The 21,275-nt window shown below is 34.7% G+C and overlaps 1 protein-coding gene across 1 annotated transcript in view; it reads left to right on the top strand.

The window, feature by feature from the left end:
- The window catches only part of LOC136832693 (lachesin-like), a 323,372-nt gene that overhangs the window by 117,897 nt on the left and 184,200 nt on the right, over positions 1 to 21,275 (top strand). The window lies entirely within an intron of this gene.

The raw sequence follows: 21,275 nt of genomic DNA, 5'->3' as shown, positions 1-21,275 counted from the left end.
TCCATGGAACTTCATAATGAGGAGTACCCAGCTTCATAAATGTGTCCTGTTGATTCAGATGTTGCATACCTCCCTTATTCATTGCGACTGCTCCTAAGCAGCATTATCAAGAGCAGAAATGCAAAGTTTCATGTGGCCTCAATTGGTCAGGCTATCATGCAGTCCACTTGTCCTCGCTCATTTCTTCCACCCCTGCAAGTTGGTCTCAGTGTGACACTCAAACACAAGTAAGGTCACCGTGATCTGGTTGGCATGATCAGCAAACTTGGTCAGCTGCTAGGATGACCAGAGATGCCAAGGATGTGCAGATCATCCTGAACTACTTTTCTGAATGAAAACCCTTCTCCAAGGTTTCGAAGGGACTACGTAGTCTCTTATCTGGAGTCATAGCTGACAAGTCTGTTAATGCAGAAAGTGCAAAATCAGTTGGTTACACCATATTGAAATCTATGCAGGGCAAATTGATAGCAGAGCACAAGCTCTGCAAGAGCGATCAGGTTTCCACACTTGCTGCCTCAACTTACATTGCAGTTGAAGGAGAAAGCCTGTAGATTGGCCCGAAACAGTTGTTCCAGCGCCTTGTTGTGGCAGGAACCGGGACTCTTGACGCAGAAACCTTGTTTACATATGAGTTATCAGCTTATCCCACAGCTCTGTTTGATACCAGTCTCCTAATGAGTCTTCCAGACAGGTCTGGTGAAGAAGGTACAATCCTGTGTTGTAAATCAATGTCCAAGCGATGTGGAGTACGTCCTTGATGGTGGCGCACTCTTGCAATGATTGCCATGGCCCAGCCAGACAACATATGCCAGTCAGTGCAGTTTGTATGTGCAGTATATACGTTATCACTACAGACATGCTGTTGTCATATTTGATGGTTATGGAAGAGGTCCCTCTACAAGGATGATGCACACCAGAGACTTGCCAGCTCAAACATCGGAGCAGACGTTAACTTTAAGCCAGAAATGCAGCTGACCATGAAGAAGAAGGCTTTCCTTGCAAACACCAGGAACAAACAAAAGTTTCTGTAATTCATTGGTAATGAGCTGAAAATAGCTGGAGTTGAAGTCCAACACCATGCTGATGATGCCGACTACGACATTGTGTCAACAGCATGTGCTATGGCCAAAAGGAGATGAGTGGTAGTTATAAGGGATGACACCAACTTGCTGGTCCTGCTCCTGCGCCATCTAAGTCCTAAACACCGACACCATGCTATTTTCTTGCAGACAGCCAGCAAGATCCTCAACATCCGGATCCTGCAAGATCATCTAACTCCTGACCTTACTGTATCATTGCTCTTCCTACATGCATTCACAGGGTGTGATACAACACCAAGGCCACACGGCATAGGAAAGGTCATGGCAATGAGCAAATGACATCAGCTCAAGGATCATGCCCAATTATTCATAAAGGCAAATCAATGTCATGATGATGTCAACAAGCATGGGCAAGCTGCTCTAGATATCTTATATAACTGTAAGCCTGGAAATAGCCTTGACTTTGAAAGAGCAGCTAGGTTCAGTAGCAAAGTGGCGCCCAGGTCAGGCTATCTGCCTCCTGAACCTCTTCCACCCACCTGTGATGCAGCCAAGTACCACAGTTACAAACTGTACCACCAGGTACAGACATGGCAAGGCAATCATCTTGATCCAGTAAAGTGGGGTTGGTTTTTCCACAAAGATCAGTGGAAAAAGATCAGAGTTTAGAGAAACTCAAGCCAGTGAGGATGCAGAGGGATGCTGCTCCAGCATTTTTGTTGAAACTATACAAATGTAACTATCACAGCAAGCGTGACAAAAATACTTGTTCCTGTCGCAAAAATGGACTGTTGTGCACCCTGGCTTGTGGTCACTGCAAGGGAATCACCTGCACCAATGCAGCAGTGAACAGTGAAGCAGAGCTTCTGGATGATTCGACTTCCTAAATATTAAATTTGGGAATGTAATTAAGGAATGTTGTCACAATAAAGCTCTAATATCTTCTCAGTCTTATTGAAAATATTTTAGATGAATTCTCTGGCCCCCAAAACATAGGATTACATGCCTTGTTTGCATTTATTGCACTATTAGTTAGGAAGATGTTTAATTTTTTGTTATTAAATATTGGCAATGGCAGCCATCTTGGATTAGGGCCAATTTAGGGCATTAGCAGTGAGCAGATCAGGGTAGATTTTTTATCATGGCTATTAAACCTAATTTACTGTCAAAATCAGTTGAGAAACAAAATAAAACAATTTTTTCCAACCTCAGCTCTTTAATTACTGGACTATATCCCAAGCGAGAACAAGAACTCTCTCTCTCTCTCTCTCTCTCTCTCTCTCTCTCTCTCTCTCTCTCTCTCTCTCTACACACACACACACACACACACATATATATATATATATATATATATATATATATATATATATATATATATATATATATATATATATATATATATATATATATATGTGTGTGTGTGTGTGTGTGTGTGTGTGTGTGTGTGTAAATGGATACGTGCATGTATGTATGTGTGTATGTGTCTGTGTGTGTGTATATTACAGCATAATTCTGAAACGCATTGAGCAATTTCAACAAAACCTGGTATACACGTGACTTACTATCTGGGAAAGAATACTGTGGGGTTAAAACATCACTGGCACCAAAGGAGGTGGGAGTGCGAAGGGAGTGTCTAATCCATAGTTTTTGAGGTCACTGGGATCAGTAGTGACAATACCGATGCCATTTAATCCAAGTTCAGCCCCAATAAGAAGGTGGGGGGTGTGAGAAGAGGTGAAGAATAATATGTAAAAAATGGCAGATATTAGTGTCGAATCCATAGTTTTCAAGGTCAGTGAGATGAATAGTGACAAAACCGATGCCCTTTAAGTCCAAGTTCAGCCCCAATAGGAAAGTAGGGGTGAGAATGGGTGAAAAATAAAATGTCAAAAATGACAGATATTAGTGTCTAATCCATAGTTTTCAAGGTCGCTGAGATGAATAGTGACACTACCAATACTCTTTAAGTCCAAGTTCAGCCCCAGTAGGAATTGGGAGGTTGAGAATGGGTGGAATGTAAAATGTCAAAAATGCTGGTCAATGTAATTGAAGCAACTATCTTAACAGGAAAGGGAGAGAGAGAGAGAGAGAGAGAGAGAGAGAGAGTTTATCGGTTGTCAGTCAGAGTTTTCCTGGGCAGCACTGGGTTGGCCAGCTATATATATATATATATATATATATATATATATATATATATATATATATATATATATATATATACCTCATCCCAAGTAAGGAGAATCAAAAGGCTATATATATATCTCTCTCTCTCTCTCTAACTCTCTCTCTCTCTCAAAGGGCTCTCTCTCTCTCTCTCTATGTGTGTATATATATATATATATATATATATATATATATATATATATATATATATATATATATATATATATATATATATATATATATATATATATATATATATATATATGTATGCATATATATATATGTATGTAAGTATGTACATCCAAACAATTTCGCCAAAACCTTCTACTAAATATTCCTCTTAGTAGCATATTATCTGTAAGTAGGCTCTCTGTGTTTCATTTAAATCAAATAACGTTTCATGTACGTAGGAACTGAACGAAAATTTGTTATAGAATTTTTCGTACCAGAACAAAGATTTATGAACTGTTCCACTAATGATATTGCAATAGTTCTGCGCAGTAATATTGTTATGATATTTATAGAACAGCATAATGCATATTGTGAAAAGCAGCGTTCCAATATAGCTCATTCCAAACCTTATATACATACATACATATATATGTATGTATGTATGTATGTATGTATGTATGTATATATATATATATATATATATATATATATATATATATATATTTATATATATATATTTATATATATATATATATATATATATATATATATATATATATATATATATATATATATATATATATATATATATATATATGATGATTTAAAAGTTTTTACCACATATAAACTCGAATATACGCAAATTCCAGTCCGTTGATCATGACCTGATATTTATTTGGAAGAGTTTAAAGAACTTGTATATACAGCATCTCTCTAGTTGTTGATGTAGGAAATGGAAATTTTCACCTTGCTGTTAAGATAAAGAACTTGTATATTGCTCTCTAGTTGTTAATGTAGAAAATTGAAATTTTTACATCGGTGTTAAGACAGAGAACTTCTTGAATTTAACAGTAATTCAGGAGACTGATACCATTGTTTTCTTTGTACAATGAACAACAAAATCCAGGTCTTGGCGGTAGTACCTCCGCTGCCCAACCTGTCGAAGGGAACATATTGATACCCTCGAAGTTTGCCGGTATTTTTACTTCCAAACCCGTTGATTGAATTTCAATCACGTTCGTTATTCGGCCACATTCGTTATCAGATGGTTAGCAGGAGCTGATTAACCTGTTGGAGGCATAGGTGAAAGGTCAGTATCATTACTAATATCACGGAGACCGAATTAATAGATTTAGGGAGAATTACCACGTCGGCTCTCATTTGCCCGATTAGCTAAATCCTCAAATCTTTTCGATCAGTCAGATCCAGTAACAAAGAACTAAAACTGAACAGCGAAAAAAAAAGATGATACCGCTCATGATTTTAGCTCAAAATAACCGCTAATAATTCCATAATTCTCTCTCTCTCTCTCACTCTCTCTCTCTCTCTCTCTCTCTCTCTCTCTCTCTCTCTCTCTCTATATATATATATATATATATATATATATATATATATATATATGTGTATATATATGTGTGTGTGTGTGTGTGTGTGTGTGTGTGTGTGTGTGTGTGTGTGTGAGAGAGAGAGAGAGAGAGATCCTCCATCCAAATTCAATAATACTCTTTTCTTTTGAACTGCATTTCCCTTCAATAATACTTTCGCAGTCATGCAGCAACTAACCTGCAAGCATGAAATTATTTCTAAATATTTGCAGACCGCTTTTCTGCTATGAGTATGCTCAGTGCTGATGGACGAGCATTCAGTGCAAAATCTAGGGACTTATGAATCTGATGACGCTAGTGGTAATGGCAATGCTACTACTATTACCAATGCTACTACAAGTACCAATGCTACTACAAGTACCATTAGTTTTTTCATTATTAGTAAGAGCGAGATATAAGTAGCGACTATCGTTAGGTTTGTTATCTTTATATCTGCAAACAGTATCGCTCTCATTTTGCTAAATATTTATGATTTCACAGCATGTACTATATATTTTCAAAGATAAATAACTCCAATAGTATGAGAGAGAGAGAGAGAGAGAGAGAGAGAGAGAGAGAGAGAGAGAGAGAGAGAGAGAGAGAGAGAGAGAGAGGAATAAAAAAAAAATATTGATACGCCCGAGCAGTTCTGCCTGAATATCGTCATTTGTCTAATGCAAGAGAAGGTGACGTTGTGTGTGTTTTGCACTTAACGATTTGTATTACTTGAAACGATATGTGAGCAGGAGAGAGAGAGAGAGAGAGAGAGAGAGAGAGAGAGAGAGAGAGAGAGAGAGAGAGAGAGAGAGAGAGAGAGAGAGAGAGAGAGAGTTAGTTTAATTTGCCATTTTCATATCTAATCTAAGCCAAAACATTCTTAAACGTGTACCTTCGTACAGCCATTCACTAGCATTTACATGATAAATTCTTAAAAAGAAAATTTGCATTTCTGCTAATATTTTACTCACATGTTTTGTTTCGTAGACTATAATGTATGTATGCGATTAAGAGAGAGAGAGAGAGAGAGAGAGAGAGAGAGAGAGAGAGAGAGAGAGAGAGAGTAGGTTGACTCGTGCACAGTAACACATATACATCTACATTATACATGCATTTCTACCTAGGAACTTATAACATATTCATATAAAAAGATATATTTAGATTTTTACATAATGTACTGATATGAGCATTTTTGTTGGTAGTTGTAGAAAGAGATAGAAAGATAGAAAGACAGTCAGAAAGATACATAGAGAGTCAGCAACTGCAAACAAGCTATGCATTTAAGTGAAAACAAAGAACTTCAAGGTATTATGAAAGCAAAAGGAAAGGATTTCATCCCTAATCTCTATGTTTACCGTGTCGGTTTGTGAAGTTCTTTGTTCATGCTAACACGCACACACACATATACACACAAAAATAAGACTTCATCGCTGCTTGTTCTAGAAATGCCTCAAAATCCTTGCTCTTGTTGCGCGCCTTCCTCGAAAAGATTCCAAACATCCGAGATTTAAAAGCAGCCAGCGAAGACCTCATGAGAGAGCATTACAACAGGAAATGAAATCCCGGTCTTAAGGTCTCCTTGCTAATTAACAATAAATTAAATAGCAGCGTTCTGCATGCTGAGTACTAAGGCCAGAGTTCTTGCTTAATCAAAAGTGTCTCATTTGTCCCAAGTTCAGTTTCTTGAGATCTGGCTTCCTTCGTTAAGAAGTAAAGAAGAAGTGGCTAAATCCACTTGCATTCGCTGTTTGCACTTTGAAATCTGCTTACGACAGTTAAAACTAAGGATGAGATGCCGGCTAAACCCACATAAATCCGCTTTTTAAGTTCCGTTTTTGAGATCTATCTTACAACAGGAAACAGTAAAGAAGTGTTGGCTAAATCTGCAAGTCTACTGGATAGTTTCAATGCCTGCGCTTAATAGAAGCTATATTCTCTGGTTTAAGTTACCAGTATAATACTTTGATGTTATTCGAGTGAGACATCTTTGTCTGCTACAGAAAAAGAAGGCAAGAACCTGAAAAAGATTTTTTTTTTTTTTTGCAATTTCCCCTGCAGGATAAACAGAGCATTGCAGGGAATTCATTGTAAATAGCTTTTAGTTTCCATTATTGTCATTAATTAACATTTGCAATATATATGCGTATACACTCACACACATATATATCTGAAGAAAATTTTCACAAAGTATGCGTGTTAAGTAAAACTTGAGTATTTAGGCAGCAGAACTGAACTTAATTACCGATGAAATTCATAACAATAGCGATTAAATATATAAATTACTGTTTTAATTTCTCCATTAAATATACTGAAAAAATAGCTAAATATATGAGAGCATAGAAATATACGAATAAATAATTAAATAAATAAACAAATATTTGCCTTCATTAAATTTTCGCCTTAAATTTCTGTCGCCCTACGTATTATTAGCTGTCTTTTCGCAAACTTTTTTTTTCTAGTTTAACTAACGTATATAACTCTCTCTCTCTCTCTTCTCTTTATACACACACACATACATATATATATATGTATGTATATATACACACACACACACACACATATATATATATATATATATATATATATATATATATATATATATATATATATATATATATATATATATATATATCCTTGGTCTCTCTACTCAGTTACGAAGGAACACTACGCCATCCTCAAAATACATTCTCTTCACATCTAACTCAAAGACATCTGAAACAGTAGTTAACATAACAATTTATTCTTCTACGAAAATGCGCAAAGCTTGCCTATCAGAACGAAACGATGAAAAATGAAATAATACATGTACTGTACGCACATACATACACATACACACATATATATACTGTATATATATAGTATATATACCGTATATATATATATATATATATATATATATATATATATATATATATGTGTGTGTGTGTGTGTGTGTGTGTGTGTGTGTTTTGTTACTTGTATTAGGCTTAAATAAGACGGGATGGTTTAGATTCCAGATTCTTTTATTTACAAAGCACTGTACAAGCTTTCGAAGACGTAAAGTCTTTTTCTTCAAGTACCGAGGCACTAAGGAGATAACAGCTACATTTAAGTATATGTGCATGTGCTCCACCCAGCAACTGTTGTTTTCTATTTCTAATCCCCTGTGGTGGCCTCTCCGTTCATCTGCATCTCCTCCTGCCCTTCCCTCCAGTCTTCTTAATCTCCGTGGCCGTGTTCGTCTTGGCGTCTTTCCCCTTAGTAGTGTTCCCTAGCCTTGCTATGTGCCTTCCCCGACCAGTGAGTTGGGTATCCCAGTTTTTTAAAAGAAGCGAATAGGTATTCAAGTTCCTGTTTTACGTACGGTGGGCTGCAAACCCTGTAGGCCCTAGTAATCAACCCTGTCATCATCCCTCTCTTGATATCCTTCGTGTGGCTCGAATACATGCGTACGGAAGTGTTTACATGTTTGTCTTTTAAGTGTAACTGTGTTCTATTTTGTTACCTGCTCTTGTGAGTTTAATATTCAGGAGGGGGATTGTCCCTGACTCACTGGTCGGGGAAGGCTCATAGTGAGGCTAAGAAACACTATCATGGGAAAAGGCACCGAGACAAGGACGGTACAAACAAGAAAAATACGATCGTCATTCCAGAGGACAGCATTATTAAGGATTTAAGCAAGAAACTGAAAAATATCGGATTAGTTGGGAATTATAAACACGACATTAAGAATAAGGTAACCAGAAATAAGATACCCATAAAAGAGGAGAAGAGGGGGCGGGCTCTACTTAGAACCTTGAGTCAATTGCGATAAAGTATATTTTGGTCAGAGCGGTAAGCCGCGCAAGAAGAGAGCAAGCCAGCATAAGCAGAACATTCGTCATTAGAACCAAGGCTCGGCACTAGCCAAACACTGCTGGAGCTACAACCATAGAATCGGCTGGAAAAATAGTTTTCAAATATAACAGCAAGAATAAAATATTGAGGGTCATCGTAGAGAACACCCTCATCAGCCTTTACGAAAATACGATGGAAGGCAACGTTGGAAACAATTTTGAGGATCAGACTACTTGTGATATCGTTTATCAGAGTTTTAAGAACATAAACAAAAAGACTGACAGCAAGGGGATAATTCCGAACGGAGGGTTAAGCATAAGGCCAAGGAGGTCAAGAAGACTGGAGGGAAGGGCAGGAGGAGATGCCGATTAATGGGGAGGCCATCCCAGGGATTAGAAATAGAAAACAGATGTTGGATTGAGTACATACATATACAGTATACTCAAGTGTAGCTGTTATCTCCTTAGTGCATCGGTACCTGAAGAAGAAGACTATATGTCTTCGAAAGCTTGTACTTTGTAAATTAAAGAATATGGAACATAACCCACCCCTCCTACTGAAGCCTAACACGAGTAATATGAATATATGTAAGATGTGAAGTTCTGTGGTACATACATACATACATACATACATACATATATATATATATATATATATATATATATATATATATATATATATATATATATATATATATATATATATATATATATATTTTCAATGAAAGGGGTCATGGTTTGTACCCTTGGAGAGCTAGAATGTTTTTTGATACTCTTGCGAGTAAAATTCGTTGTGTTTTTTATTGACCAAAAAAATGAATTAGGTGCCTGCCACTTAGCCAGGGTAGAGAATGACATAGGTCTAGCAATTTCATATCAAAATTCTTGCAGAATACCGGAAGGCTACCATCCTCTGAAGTCAAGGGGGAAACGTGATTAGTTGGAACTTGGTTGCCAATTCCCCCTGAGGACAATGCAGAAGAGATAATCTGGTGCACGTGTTTTGATAAGGGGAAAGACCCTGACTTGAGGATACAGGAATTGAGACTAAAATGATACCTGTAGGAGAGAGACAAGCTCCCTAATGGCCTACAGGGTAAGGGTGTTGAGGTGAAGTGAGAGGGAGAGCACTGCTTACGTGATGTGCTTAGCAAGGAGGGAAACAAAAGATGGAGTACCCCAAATATGAGAGCAATACTGTTGAGGGATAAGTTAGTGCCACATAAAGCTTTAAAAACTGCTTAGAGAACATTTAGTCATCTGAACTGTTGGATCTCTAATTCAAGTTACGAGAAATCTAAACGAAGAATTTACCAATAGAAGCTAGAGGATCAGTTAAATTGCGGTTTCCTACAGGGATAATTTCACAAGACCTAAATTAAAAGAAATGGTGGGGGCAACGTTGGACTGAGTGACAAATAGAAAGCTGGAAGGATCAGGCTAAATCATCAGGAAAAGCACAAATGAAGAAATGGAAGTGTTGTTAGAACGACAGAACCTTGCAAAACAAGAAGCAATTTATTCACTGTAACTTCTTTGACGTTGCCTTGTTTTCGCCCCTTAGCTATAAGAAGCTTATAAGGCCAATGGATAGCAAACCACTTCATGGCCTCTTATTCTTCTGTCATCTCAAGTGATTGTCGGGCAAACATCTCCAGCTAATTGGGTCCCCGTAGAATATCAACATATGATAATATCGTCTGTTCGGATATATTCCCTCACCGTTCTGCGGATCAACTGAACCGGAAGCCCGTCTCTAACATGTCACTACCCAAACAAAAAGACAATTCCATTTTTGGATGACCCATTCACTATCAGCCTGACATTAAGGTTCGCGTCCAGCAGAAGGTTTAAGGTAGGTGAACTAGATATAGAAAAATAAGCGCAGCTATACCATCTACAGTGCTCATTACCTAAAGTAGCCAGTACCCGCCCAGGGGATATATATGAAAAGATGAACTACATCTACTGCTGATTGCCTTACTCCAAGACCCAACAATCCGAAGAGTCTTTACGCTGCTAATAAAACACTCGAAGCTAGAGCCCATTTCCCTAGTTGATGAGAAGATATAGTATTTTTCCACACGTCACACTTTGTTCGGCAAGACATTCAACATCGCCTCAACATCTGGAAAGAATTGGACTATGCCACCGCCACGGCAGTTAATAAGTTGGATATTCCAGCTTTCGTGAGGAGGATTTCTTCCTGTTCATAATAGAATGGCATCCTTTAGATTATCATTGTTATAGTACAGTCATATATCCAAAACTCTATGACTGGTAGTTTAAGAGTCAGTCATTATCAGCTGGAGTTAAAACTCTCTCAAACTTCTTAAATTGTTTATAACGATTCTCGTCGAAAGTTGTTTAGTCATATTGCAAATACATTGTTTTTCCCTATCATTCGACTAATGTCCCATGTTGTCAAAACTGTCAAGTCATTTAGCCACAACAATAACCATGCCCGATTATCACTTGTTTTGTTATAAGCATGCATATTTCATTTATCATCATACGAGTTATTTGATTATCGGCATATGAGCACTCTTTGTAACGACTGATATTATTGCATGAAAAAAGGCACGTCAGGGAAAGCGATTGTCACCATCAGCAAATCTCATGATAAATTACATTCGTATTCAAATTGTTCCCAGAAAAATGTGAATGCATAAAGACTGCATAAAATGAACAATAATTCTTAGCTTTTGGAACCGTATAGATGTCACCATGTGAAAAAAGAACGTATCTGGTTGAATTTAAATTTAAAGGTATACAGAAAAAGTGCCGTACATTCAGTGAGAAGTTAAAAAATCAGACACAACATTTGTGAATTATATTGATCTGTGAGAATAGGACGTGCAAGAGACTGATATGCTTATGCATTGCTCAAAGAGTGATGAATAGTCTGTTGCAGTTTCGGCGATTTGAGTGATTTTCTGCCATCATTAATATTGGATATATGTCTAGGTTAATTCTTGTATGAATTTTGGCAATATCCATTAGAAAGGGTAATAATCGAATATTCTTAGTGGTTAAGGTACTAATGCATGTTTTCAATCATACAAGAGACTGATTAATTCATAGTTAATAATGCTAATGCAAAATTTGTTGATATTAAGCTTGATCTCTGAGTAATTCTTGCGTTGAGTATTCCCGGCATTTCTTCATAATTCTTTTATTTGTATGCGATAATAACTGAAGCTTGGTAAGTAGCCAGAACCTATCGAGTGTTGTTAACTTCATGGAAAGATACTTTTATCTTTAACTGCTTGATCTCATTGTAATAATCTTCCTTGATTTGAGATCGATTCTCAGATATCCATTATTATTGCATTTATTCAGCTTTTTCTCCTCCAGACAGTTCACTTCTAATTAGATAAAAAAATATAAACCCCTTTCTTAGTCAGTCTCTTTATAATGGCTGTGTAGCTTTCAGAGGATAAATATGTATCGTTTTTAACTTTGAATCATTGGTACTCTCTAGTATTACATTATTCAAATGCTGAAGAGGAACACCCAGTGAAATCAAGTCTTATAACATAAGAGAATACAAGCCATATTGACATAAACAAAATAAGGGAAGGAATTCTTTAAAAAAATTAAAGGAAATATGTATTGGAAATGTAACATGATATTTTAAAGCTGAATTTGGAAATCTGAAAATGAATAATGAATACTTGAAAGGTAAAGGTTGAAGTACTAAGAGAAATAAGCTTTAAGACTGGTCAGTGTATTCGAAGAATATTTTAATATGGAGATTTGGATACTCTGAAATTGCTAAAAACAATAAAAAGGTAACGGTAAATTAGAATTAGTAGTTATTGAAATACTGGAATTAAGATGTGAACTTTAGCAGTTTGGTAAGTTAAACACTGAAACTAAGTACTATGAACAAACAGTCTAAGAGTACCCTGCAAAAAGCTGTGCCGGAGGTGTAAGAGTCGAAAGTAAAACATTTAAGCCGCAGGTAAGAAACCGTGGTGCAAAAAGGTACAGATATGTCAAATCATTTTCAAAGTGTCCTTAAACTCATCTACTGCAATATGTCCTTATTTCCTCTGAAGAGATTTTCTGTTTTTTCATGAATCAAATAAAGAAAAAAAATACTAGAGATGCATAAATAAATTTCCTGCAAATGATTAAAAGTAATCAGTTAAGTGTGGTCGGGAAAATGATATCAAAGCCTAAATTGAATTCTTGGCTCCAACTGCATATTGCTATTGCTATTGGTTCAGTGATCATCGTCCAGGTTGCATAGTTATGGCGATGCATCTCTGACCAGTGCATGGATCTGTTGCGATAATATATTTGAGGTTCGTATATATTCACATATATTCCTGTGAAACGCGTTCCCATGTGTTCATTTATATATATATATATATATATATATATATATATATATATATATATATATATATATATATATATATATATATATATATATATATACATATATATATATATATATATATATATATATATATATATATATATATATATATATATATATATATATATATATATATATACATATGTGTATGTGTGTGTGTGTGTGTGTGTGTGTGTGTGTGTGTGTGTGTAGTGTGCAGTGTAACACAGAACGCACATGTATTACACAAAATGCTGATTAAATCCTTGAGAAAAAGTACTGAAACAGAACTCTCGGTATACTTTGCCTAACTGTCTCCCCGAACTTTCAATTTCCTGCCGCGGTTAATTCATTAGTTCTAATGGCAGAGTGTCTTTGATATCTTGCATTTCTTTCTCTCTTTCTTTCTTTCTTGCTTTCATTTGACCACCACCACCATCACTATTACTGCTACAACTAGTATTATTTTCGTTTATTCCTACAACTCCTACGTTGACTTTCCTACAACTACCATTATTGTAATTACTTGCACTATGATGGCCATGATTTAACTAAGTGGTAGTGATAGTCTTTTATTATCTTTTTTATTATCATTATAATTAAAACCTTGTAAAAGGATAAGGCCTTTTTTACCAAACATAATAATCAATAATATCACTTATGTCATCATAGATCAACTTTTATACAAACATTTTGATGACGGGTTTTATTAAGTCTACATCCATTGTGAAGGAAAAGAAATACTAAAATTCTCATTCTGATCATGGTTCTTTAATTGTGTTCCATGCGCCTCTTAGGACATATTTCACAATGAAAATGACACCGTAAACGAACTAGCAGACTCATACATGAGATGAACAAGTCAATAAGCAAAATCAAAAAAAGGTTCGTATCAAAAATAATGTCTTTTACTAATACGACTGAGATATATTTAAAAAAAAAATATTAATAATATTAGCATATGATGATATTGTTCTAGACCTCAACATGTGTCTGAAAAGACCAATGGGTTTTGCTGATAATTCTTTGCCTTCTCAAAACTGAACGATTCAGAAGACGAATCATAAAACCAATGTCTTGTTTTCGTGGGTGTAGGAAACATTTCACAATTTTAGCATTAGGTTCCAAACCATAAGCGTTGTAATGACAAATTATGATGGCAAAACAATTTTGAAACTTAATAAGAAGAAATATTTTCCAAAATAAACAATTAAACTTGACAGACCTAAAGTAATGCAAAGACAATGAGAATCACATCCGGCGAAGTGGGGTTCCACTTAAAGTGGTTCTGGAATTGCAAACTGTAGATTTAACGAAAAGCTCCTCGTAGCGATCATTCGCCCACCAGCTGGACTGCTTTTACCTTAGTATTCTTTCTCTCTGACTTTTCCCCCCTCCTTCTCCTCCCCCCTCTAATTTTCATTTCATTTATAATGTAAATTCGAAGCAAAATACCGACAAAAGTAAGAGCATCAATGAGAAGAAAAATCGACGAATAATTTTTTTCTTAGCACAGCTTTCAAAAAATAGTAATCAAGAGAAAAAGCATACCAGTTTTTTCCGAATGGCAAAGAATAACCACATCATACAGCATTCAGTCATAGACATACACGCACACACACACATATGAATATTACACACACACACTCGCCCCTCACCGGAGACAGAGCCTAGGTTTGATTCCAGAACAAGGCAGTCTCACTCTAAGATACTTACTGATAGTCAGAGGACTGATACTCTCCGGCATAGCCGCCTTTATAGGAAAAGAAGTATAACAGAGTTTATATAACACACACATTCACTCATATATATATATATATATATATATATATATATATATATATATATATATATATATATATATATATATATATATACATATATATACACTATATATGTATATATATATATATATATATATATATATATATATATATACACTATATATATACATAATTTTGCATAAATTTACAATATATTATACAAAAATTGGAAGTAAGCGTCATAAACAAAAAACTAAAACCTTAAAAAGTGAATGACAACCTTTCTTTCAAGTATAACACGACTGGATCTATGTGTTACTTCTTATTTGTTATAGTTCAGCTCAGCTGATAACTAACGCGCTCCTGGATTACGGAAAACCCGTGCTACGTCAGGCACACCTTCTCAAAGACCACCTAGTGGAGAATAAGTGAACAGTTTTCGATGAATGCATGAATTTATAATATATGGCCAGTAAACAAGTAATGTGAACAGGAGACCACATTTATATTGCTGGTGATAACTCATTTTGAAAACAAATCGAGTAAAAAGTGCGCCGAAGTTTCTTCGGCGCAATCGAGTTCTGTGCTGCAGTATGAAACTCAGCCAGGACCGGGCAGCGCTCAGTTGCTCCCCAGTGAAGATGCGTCAGCGGCTGGCACCTTTAGCGGTGTCAGACGCACGACCCATGCCTAATCTTAACCTTAAATAAAATGAAAACTACTGAGGCTAGACGGCTGCAATTTGGTATGCTTGATGATTGGAGGGTGGATGATCAACCTACCAATTTGCAGCCCTCTAGCCTCAGTAGCTTTTAAGATCTGAGGGCGGACAGAAAAAGAGCTGACGGACAGGCAAAACCATCTCGATAGTTTTCTGTTACAGAAAACTAAAATCTGTCTTTTTTGAAAGACGAGGTAGTCCCCATGCCAACAAAAATTAGAGATTTCTCGTGAAAATCAATCACTTTGAGGTCTCCTAATGATAAACTGCTAAGTTTCATTCACATCTTGTTCAACTCTCCTGAGAGATCCTGTTTTAACATACGCGCGCTGTTGTAAACAATTTCTTACCAAGAGACCTCATGTCGGCTATAAAATCCCAGCATAAATAGATTTCCCATGAATTCGTTGTACAAATAACTAAGATGTCACAGAGACTTTCAGGAGGACCATACTGTCTCCTTCTCGCTGTTTATAGTAATTAAAGCAGTAATAAACCAACCATCTCTCCTCCAAGTATATTTATCGGAGACGTAATATCAGCAAATGCGATCTGTATTGACAATCCCGGACCCAACACATCGCTGCCTTTAGTTTGTTTACATCTGCTGACGACCGGCTCCCACCCACCACCGCTGTCTCTCCGCTTTGCTATGGTTGTATATTTGCACTGATAATAAGCAGCTCTTTTCCGTTCTCCCATACCGGTTTTTACTTTTCTGTGTTCTTGAACGTACTGAGGTGACACTTGAGCCGAATGCTTACTTTATAAATATAAGTTTTCTATGGAAAATTATGTTGATAAATTTGTTAAACACTTACAGTACAGCAATGAATTATGTCATTATCTTGGATTAAAGAATGGGCATGTGATGAAGAACTGTTATCTGTAACTAAAAATGTACGCTAAACTAAAATCAGGGTGGCCTTACAGGTAGGTAATACTAAAAAACAAAATTGAGGTAATGGAGTTTCCTCAGTGACCTCTCAAGTTGTCTAACATGCCGATCTTAGGAGACCTTAAATTTCCTAATAGATAAGTAAATTGAAAAATAAGATCAGATTGTACTGTCCTTTTAAAATTTCAAAGCCAGAGATTTAAGTTAAATACCTATTAGTCCATTATAATTGCCAAGTGTGAAGAAAAGTAACATGACATTCCGTTGCAGTGCCTTATTTATTTTTGAAATATTAAAATTACAAGCTGTTGAGAAGCAGCATTAATACAAGAACTATTAGATAACACATCCGGAAGTCGAATATGAAAATTCGTTTGCTGCAGGTAGTTAAGTAAATTACTCCAAACCAGTAATGAATTAGACAACCCTAAGGAAATGACCTGAAACTAATAATTAATTGATCTACTATGTGATATGTGGAGTGATTATTTATTATGCATTAACATGGAAATATCATTTGCAATGTAAAGAGCGTAAAAGCTAAAGTTTTAAGTTTTAATTATAATGGGTGTTATTAAGTAGATTAATTTTGAAGCTACCAATGAATTTTATAAAATTAACGGTGGAATGGAATGAGACAAAAATATATATATATATATTATCTAAAACAGATGTAATTGATAAGAAATATGTGTATTTATTTGTATGTGTGCCTGTACATGTATTAGTGAGTGTATGTGTGTAAAAGAGAGAGAGAGAGAGAGAGAGAAAGAAATTTTCCAAAGATCATTTACTAAATGAACAAAATAGAATAACTTAAACGTTACTTGATTACACCATTTTGCATCATATTTGACAATCCTTAGAATTCGATTTCCTTGAACATCTGCTGCTATAAGATAGCGTGAGTCTTTCAGCCCCGCAGATATTACGTAGTTACGACCTCACTGCAGGTGAACCTGATAGCTCTTCTGATCATGCTATCTTCAGAGAGATTCTAGCACGGCTTCGAAATTCTAACATGACTTCGAGAATCTATCACGATCTAGGAATTATTTCTGATATTGAAATTTTTGTCTGATATCGTCTAACAATATAACCTTAAAATTTGTCTCTGAATTTATATGGATAAAAAGTGAAGTTAACTTTATTTTCGAGTAGATTAAATACTTTGGGAGAAAATGCACCAGGATTAGATGTGATTTCTTAGCAATAAAAAAACTAAGGAAAAATCTTAAATATATGGAACTAGGAAAAGGCATAACGTTTGCGTAAAAATAAGATACACTTGTGAAAAAGGAAAAGTAAATTAAAAAATGTAATTGGAGAAAGGAAATGCATTTTTCGAAAAGAAAAATAAGAGAGGTAATATGAAAGATGCAATTCGTGAATGAAAAATAGATGAAATAATATGCAACTGAGGAATAAAACCGATATCTTTCAATGGTGCACAGAGAAAGAAAATGATATGCAGCAAGGTAAGAAAAACTCATTAAATAAAGGAATAACTGAGATAATGCACAATTAAGAAAAAAATTCATTTTTGTAAAAGAGGTATAAAAAAATTTTTTAATTGAGACAGAAATAATTCATTTTAGTCCTATTGTACGAAAGTATTTGTTGTGAACGTCGGTATAATTCTGTTTATACATGCATATATACATACGGACGCCCACACATACATATGTATGTCTATATACAAAGACACACATACATACATACATACATACATATATACATATATATATATATATATATATATATATATATATATATATATATATATATATATATATATATATATATATATAGTGTGCGTATGCATTTATGTCTAAATTCTCAGAGGGATATTTTGTATACGTGCATATAAACCAGCTGGTGGGCTTTTGTAGTTTAGTTATTATAGAATAGCATGGCAAAGTTTGTGAATTGTGTATTAGTGCATATATTAATAGATTCGTACTTTGATGCAGGCGCGAGAGCGCGCGTCTGTGCGTGTCTATGTAAGCAAACTCACTATATACAAGGCTGCCCGCACGTTCCAATGCCGCATTCATATTCGTTACGAAAAATAAATGACCTTGAATTACAAAATTATATCTTAATGATATGTGTTACCTATGATCACTGAAACATATAACGTAAATAACGCGATTAATTTCCTGACAAACAACGAAAATAATTATCTTCGGACGTTTGCTCGCGTAAATTCAGCTCGCTGTTATATTACTTTCATCGGAATTATGAAGCCATTATTTTACATTTCTTCATTTTAATGATGCCCGTGGTCCTGGCGACACTGTCTAAATTTCATTAATGATTGTGTGGAGGATGATCTAACATATGAATATTATTTTCATTTGTACTTGCATACAAACACACACTCGCATACATGCACACACACACACACACACACACACACACACACACACACATATATATATATATTTATGTATTTATATACACATATATTTGTAAAAAAAATTTGTATTCATATATACATACATACATACATATTCTCATATAAATGAATACAAATTTTTACAAATATATGTATATATATACATATATACATATATATATATATACATAAATATATATACACATATATATATACATATATAAAATATATACAAACACACACTATATATACATATATATATATATATATATATATATATATATATATATATATATATATATATATATATATATAAAAATCTATGTTCATATATATGAGTATATATATAAAAATATATATACTGTAATATATATATATATATATATATATATATATATATAAAATATATATATATACATATATATGAGTGTGTATGCATATATATATATATATATATATATATATATATATATATATATATATATATATATATATATATATATATATATATACGTGTGTATGTATGTATTATATCCAACTTCCAGAGCAAAGTCTCGACAAATAATTTTAGCAGCTCAGGGAAAAACTATCCACAAGATTCAGTTTTATTACAGTAGACCGTCATTTCGCAATTCATCCAGGTTGTACTTTAAAGGCTGGCAACAGCGAACACGGCAACCTATAGAAAGCTATAAGGGATGCAAGTTTTATATTTGCTTCTTTCCCTAACTCTTAAGCAATAGTTATCACAGTAAGCGGACAAAGATTACATCACACTTTTATTTTCTAAATTGCTGGCTTTCACCCTAACCTTCCACAAAAGCTATTTGTTCTCTTTGGTTCTTAAGTTACATGCATTTGTTTGGTATCTTCCTCTTTTTCTGTTATAATTTTTTCTTTTATTCATAAACAGACATTCTAATTTGCAGAAGCTTGTGCAGCTACTGTAGTCCTTTGACGCATGCGCCATATAAATGATTGAACCCTTAGAGTAATAATAATGGAGAAACAAATCCACAGTTGTGTATGAGTACATAAAACTGGGTTTGTTGCTACATTTCAATCCTCATGGTACTATGCGTATTTTTTTATTTAATAATAATAATAATAATAATAATAATAATAATAATAATAATAATAATAATAATAATAATAATAATAATAATAATAATAATAATAATAATAATAATAATAAACGAATGAAAAGGTGAAAGCGTAAAATCAAAGTAAGTTCTGGATCATTGCTTAGATATTGATGTTTATCACCAAGCAAGTCCCTCTATTATTCAAAGATCCGTGCACACAGCTTTCAGGGTAAAAGTTTTTGTTACTCATAGCTGATTTTCCTACAAAGGTAACAAAGCTGAGATTGTTTCTTTTACACCTAAATGATAAATCTAGCATATCCTTTTCGCCTCTGTATCTAAGACTAATTTCGTCATCTTACGCCTCTTCATTCTATGAATAGATCATGGTTGCCCAACAAACTCAGTATTGTTCCTCGTGTTCCTCGTGGTCGGAATGCTCTCTGACGTCTCATTAAATTTAATTCCGACGAGCTCGTGGTTTTAAGAAAGGATGCATACCTACAATTAAGGAGCGGCACTAACCCTCAATTAGTTTCAATCCTGACCTTTAAGGATGCGCAGACAGACAGATCCTGGTGCTCATTTAACAGTGACGCAAGACAGTGTACATCTCTGTTGCTTTCTGGAGTACATCATTTAACGTCAGTTTATATTTAGTACGGAGGAGAAGAGCTCTCCTTTACTCCGAAGACGACCGTTGATGGCGCTGCTAATTTGCCAGAAGATAGAATCAGTGATAGAAGCTCTCTTCTGCACGGTACAAGTATTTGATCTTCAGCCGCAGAAAGTTTCATAAAAGGAGTGTGTAACGCAAATTCTAACAATATATTATAAACTATTTATGCTGCTAACTTTCCTTCACTCGGTTATTGGCATTTATTAAATTAATATTCATAAGACTCTTCTCTATCCTTAGAAGTAAACTCGAAGAGTACTCATAGATGAATTACAGATTATTATATACTTTGTACATAGAATACATCTATTTTATTCAGCTGGTACCAAATTTTCCACGGCAATGATTACACTATAATTTTCTTCGAGAAGTGTAAGAAAATCCATTTTTTCACGCATTTCTGCTTCGTAACTCCTTTGCTTTCTTATGATAAGCATTATTTACTTCCCCTTCATTATAACTTTATTCCGATCAGCCACTGTTCCTTCACCAACCTCAGTTGATGTAATTTTCCTCCTATTAAATCTTCTATACTTTCCCCACCCGAGATCTGTACCACCAAACATTTTTTTACCCAGATGAATGCCATTTCCCATTTTCTTCATTAATTTTGATACTACTTCCTTCTTTCTCAAATCACTCTGCTTTAATGATGTAATGATGTTGCCTTCATTCCAGTTCGCTTGTTTATTTCTTTCGTAATAATAATAATATTATTATTATTATTTTTCGGATGAAATTACCAAGGTACTTTCTTTCCCACTGAGCCATAACTTATAAATAGATGCCGTGTGTGTTTACAAATGAAC

Source organism: Macrobrachium rosenbergii, chromosome 4, assembly GCF_040412425.1.
Source record: "Macrobrachium rosenbergii isolate ZJJX-2024 chromosome 4, ASM4041242v1, whole genome shotgun sequence".
NCBI classification, from domain to species: Eukaryota; Metazoa; Arthropoda; class Malacostraca; order Decapoda; family Palaemonidae; genus Macrobrachium; species Macrobrachium rosenbergii.
Note: the sequence above shows the minus strand (reverse complement) of the source record. Positions and strands in the feature narration are given on the sequence as shown.